The sequence below is a fragment of the Marmota marmota genome, unplaced genomic scaffold, assembly GCF_001458135.2.
Source record: "Marmota marmota marmota unplaced genomic scaffold, marMar, whole genome shotgun sequence".
Classification (NCBI taxonomy): Eukaryota; Metazoa; Chordata; class Mammalia; order Rodentia; family Sciuridae; genus Marmota; species Marmota marmota.
The window spans coordinates 3,399,874-3,404,983 of record NW_026000327.1 but is presented as its reverse complement, the minus strand read 5'-3'; the positions used below and the strand labels follow the sequence as shown (position 1 = coordinate 3,404,983).

The 5,110-nt window shown below is 48.6% G+C and overlaps 1 long non-coding RNA gene across 1 annotated transcript in view; it reads left to right on the top strand.

The window, feature by feature from the left end:
- The window catches only part of LOC125614499, a 14,452-nt gene extending 11,274 nt beyond the window's left edge, over nucleotides 1–3,178 (top strand). The window contains exon 5 of the long non-coding RNA XR_007345079.1: nucleotides 1,709–3,178. This is a non-coding gene — a long non-coding RNA (uncharacterized LOC125614499). The remainder of the gene's footprint in view (nucleotides 1–1,708) is intronic.
- The last annotated feature ends 1,932 nt before the right edge of the window (nucleotides 3,179–5,110 follow it).

Sequence of the window (5,110 nt, the reverse complement as noted above, 5' to 3'; positions counted from 1 at the left end):
GAGGAGGAGGAGGAGAAGGAGGAGGAGGGGGAGGAGGAGATGGAGGAGGAGGAGGATATGGAAGAAGAGGAGGAGAAGGATGAGACAGGAGGAAGGGAATGAGGAGGAGAAATTGTAGGAAGAGGAGGAAGGGAAGGATGAGGAGACGGAGGAGGAGGAGGAGGAGGACATGCAGGGGAATGAGAAGGACGAGATGGAAAAGTTTTATGAGGAGGAGATGGAAGAGGAGGAGACAGAGGAGGAGAAGGAGATGGAAGAGGAGCAGGAGAAGATGGAGGAGGAGGAGGTGTAGGATGAGGAGAAGGAGGAGGACATGGTAGAGAATGAGAAGGAGGACATGGAAGAGGAGGAAGAGGAGAAGGTGTAGGAGGAGGAGGAGGAAGAAGAGCAGCAGGAGGAGGAGATGGAGGAGGAGGAAGACAACGAGGAGGAGGAGATGAACCCTCTGCCACACACCCCCAGTGACCGCTGTCCTCCAGGTAGGACCCACCTCTCAGCCGTCCAGTTGGCTGTCAAGGGATTGGTCCATGAAATGTTTAAGTGGATCAATCCATTGGTGCTATCAGATCTCATGATGCTGTCACTACTCTAGAGCTGCATTGGGGACCGTGTCGTCAACAAATGAGCCTTTGAGGGTGACTCCAGGTCCCAACCACACGCTCAGGAAAGAGTTGGTCCAAATCCTCCCAGTGGGGTCCTGTGGCTCCCGCAATATGAGCTTAGGATGGGCTCCTGTTCCCAGAGGAACCACCTTTTGGGGGTGGTCCTGATGGTTTCCAAACTCTCTGTCACTTCCTCAATGGTTCAATGGCGATGTCTCAGGGGACTGATGAATTAATCTTCCACGAACTATAAATGACGCATCTACACACAAAAGGATTGATTTGGAAGATGGAGCAAACTTGGCACTGGGGACCAAGCCTTCCACACCCAGGCTGGCGGGGGACATTGAAGATCCCAGCTCTGAGAGCCGGTCTCCATCCCGCCAATCTAAAGCTCCGCCATCTTTCCCAAAGGAGTGATGTGGACCCCCTGCGTCTCCCTGTGGGTCAATAGCAAGGACTCAAATCTATGAGGGTTGTAGAATCCTGGGAAAGAGACTTAAAGACAATCGTGGAGCCGTAGTCTACTCTGTTGATCTGATGAACATGATCAATCTCCTAAGACGCCACTGAAAATCAAAAATCGGTGGGAAAGTGTTCCCAGATGTTGGCTAATGATGTGATGGTGAGATCTAAGCTCTACACTTTCCTTATTTCTCCTGACCTTCAGGGTCTCTTTTGCCCATGATCAAGTGGATAAGGGTTAAATGATGTCAATGCATTTGGAAGGACACCTGTGTCCATTCATGGAGGGCACCATTTTGTTCACCGAGCGTTTCCTTCCTGGACCCGACAGATGGTCCTGACTTCTGATTTACGGACGAGCTGTTTTTCTGCATCTCTGCCACGATTCTTCCAGCATTCAATCAGGGTCCCCGTGGCAGAACCCAGTGCAGATGGGCCATAAAACACTGGGATCGGAGCTGACTTGCATATCAAATTGCAAGATGGTGACCCAGTCTGGCAATGTGATGGGGACGTGGTGTTTCCTTCCACCCCAGGGCATCTGGGCATGGGTGGGGTGGCTGGGTGGATGGTGGAGGGGAAGGGAGCTCTACCTTCAATGACAAGATCAGGATTTTTGTTTCTTAATTTTTTTCTTGAAGACAGGAGAGCTGGTCTCATCTACCTGTACCAGGTGGTATGGCGATTTGATGGCACATTGAAGACAGAAGAGAGGGTGCCATGGTATTTCCCATCCCTCCTTCCAGGTAGAAAATGCTGTGAGGTCAGAAAGCTGTTAATGGGGCCAATGCTTAGTTTCTTTGGTTTTCCAAGCCATGGGTTTCCCAGGGTTCAGCTGCAAGCATTGTTGATATAGATGATTTTTGGGGTTCAGCGTTTTTCTATTTCCAGTCTGCATCTTAAGATCCCCACCACCTTCCAATGGTGCTCCCCTATGGGCCTCTGGGGAAGCATTAGAGACCCCAACTGTCAGAGTAATACAGCCGTGCAGACCCTTGGGTGCCATTCCGCCATCTTGGTGGATGTTTTCCATTCATTGCCTCCTGCTGATTTTCTTCTTGCAACGGTGAGACGTGCTTACACGCTACCCTTCTAGGAGATCCCTGTTTGCTCTTCTCACTTGCGTGTTTCTGATTGTGCAAAGGTAGCAGGATATCAGGACGAGGGAGCGAGAATATTCAACACTCTCCTTCCTGCACCTTTTTTTTTTTTTTGGAGAAAACACAAAATTCAGAATAATAATGTGAGGACCTGAGATATTCCCATTTTGCCTATTTTTTAAAAATATTGCTGGTTATAGAATTTCTACCTCTCTTCCTCTCTCTGACTCAGATGGTGTTAAAATCTGGCTGGTGGCAGAATGAAGCCATTGGTCCTCAGGTGACATGCCCTAAGGCGAAGCTAGCCCTCCTTAAAGAGTCCCCTGGGAGGCCACGTGAAAGTTGTAATTCTCCTTCGCAGGATTGACGGATCTCTTCTACAGCAGACGCTCCCCTAGGTCATTTCTTCTAGAAAACCTGCGGTTGGTAAAAATAGCATGTACCTTCCCGCCGCAGGACTCCATTGGCCTCTCTTGCCCAGCCTGCGGGTCCTGATCTAATTACTCAGTGGGAAGAGCCATTTGTTGGCAGAGAGACCAGAGCAGGTTGGCAACAGGACACTCCTGACATATGAGCCGGCAGACCCACAAAATCATCTCCACAATCTACTTCTGCCAGTTTGGGAGCAACTGAGAAACTCAAGTGTTCTTGGCTCAGAGAACAAGGTGTAAAATGGGAAATGGATTGTAGATGCTTTAGGACAAGGGGCTATGAGGTCACATGGCTGGACCCGCCGCTGTCCCCTAGGGTCTGAACGTGGGATGAATTTGATAAATGTTTATTGAGGAAGGAGAGTTAAAATAGAGGACCTTCAGCTTGAGCCAGGGACTCATGTTCTCCTAGGTACTGAGTCACGTCACCCAGCTGACCTACAGGTTCTCATGTCCTTTCTGCATACACATGACCCTCACCTGTGGTGGAGGTGATGGTGATGGAGGTGATGGTGGTGATGGTGAGGATGGTGGTGGTGATGAAGATGTTAGTGGTGATGGTGATGGTGGAGGTGATGATGATGATGGTAATGATGGTGATGGTGATGGTGATGGTGGTGATGGTGATGCTGGTGATGATGGTGTTGCTGCTGATGGTGATTGTGCATGAAGGAGATGATGGTGATTAATATTAGTGATGACGGTGATGAGGCTGGTGATAATGATGATGATTTCATCACCAATTATGGAAAAAAATTATGAAAAGTTTACTATTCGTTCTGCCCTCAGCTTGTGAGTGACCTAAACAGTCCCAAGTCAAATATCTTGGTAAGGGGAGAAGACACCCCAACACACACATCAAAGTTTATAGCAGCTCAACTCACAATAGCTAAGCTATGGAACCAACCTAGGTGCCCTTGAACAGGTGAATGGATAAAGAAACCGGGGTATATATACACAATGGAATATTACTCAGTCATAAAGAAGAATGAAATCATGGCATTTTCAGGTAAATGGATGGAGCTGGGGACTACCATACTAAATGAAATAAGCCGATCCTAAAAAACCAAAGGCTGACTGTTCTCTCTGATATGTGGATGCTAATTCACATATGGGGGAGGCACCTAGGGAAGAATCAAGGTACTTTGGATTAGACAGAGGGGACTGAGGGGAGGGAGGGGTATGGGACAGGAAGGACAGTAGAATGAATGGGACATTAGCACCCTGTGTGCACATATGACCACAGGACCAGGGTGATTCTACCTCATGTGCAACCAGAAGGAGAAGTGACACTCCATCTATGTAGGATGTGTTCAAGTGCAGTCTACTGTCATGTGTCTCTAATTAGGATAAATCAAAAAACAACTATCTGTAAAGATAGAAATCCAAGTGCAATGGTGGCTTAATTAATTGGTTCTTCTGTCCTCAGAGACTGTTCCATAGAAGCTGGATTCCGTGGAGCAGCGGGAACTCCTTGATGTGTCCTGCGTGTCCCCATCCCCCAGGACTCTGCTCAGGGCAGATTATACCTCTCCATCCTCGGGATGGGGCCTTTGATTCTGCATTTCTAACAAGCTCCCTGATGAACTTGAGGGACCTCCCACAGACTCGCCGGGAGCAGAAAGCAGTCGGAGCGTCAAAGTGACTGTGGTGAGATCACACAATGGAATATTACTCAGCCCTGTTTGACGTGGGGCTTCAATTAGTGTCGATCGTCACCGTCCCTTGATGAGAAACGGAATAGATGGGAGTGTGGAATGTCTGGCTCCACCAGGGTATATTTCGACATCTGAGCTTGCAGAACTGAGTTATTTGTGTCCCAGTGGGTGACCCTGTCAGCCCCATGCACATTCTGACCCTGTGTCTTTGGGGCAGGGTCTGAGATGCTGCTTTTGCATCAAACTCTTGGTTGCTCCTCCTCCTCCCTTCTAGATGGTGCCTGGGAAATTCCTTGTCTGGAGTCTTCATTGAGCTGTTGCTTTTAAATTTTGATTGCATTTGAGAAAATTGAGATGTTTCAAGGGGGCAGAGCTCAGGGTGGGACACTCCCCTTGTGTGCACAAAGCCAGGAGTTCGATTCCTACCATTGCAAAAAAAAAAAATGCATAAAGGGTTTGTTTTCAAAGAAAATCAACATCTGGACGCCGTGCATCATGGAGAGAAAGACTCACCTTTTGCAAACGGTAGGGACATTTTTGTTGCTGGCCCCCACCGATGATTCAAGGTCGGTCCCTTGTCCTCGGATCCCATGAAGACTTACTGGCCACGACTCTAATGAAGACCCCTGCCACCTGCCTGCAGACCCTGTCAATTCTCCCTTCATTTAATTACTGAAATTTATTAATCAATCCATCTCCCTGGCAGTGGGCTCCGTGTTGACCAGGAGACGTCCAGGGTCACAGGGCTGCTGTCTGGATGGCATTAGCTGGTCACTGAGGGAAACCATCCTGGAAGGTTTTCTGCATGATCCTAATTAGTCTGATTAACCCCTAAGAGTGCCCACAGAGGTCAG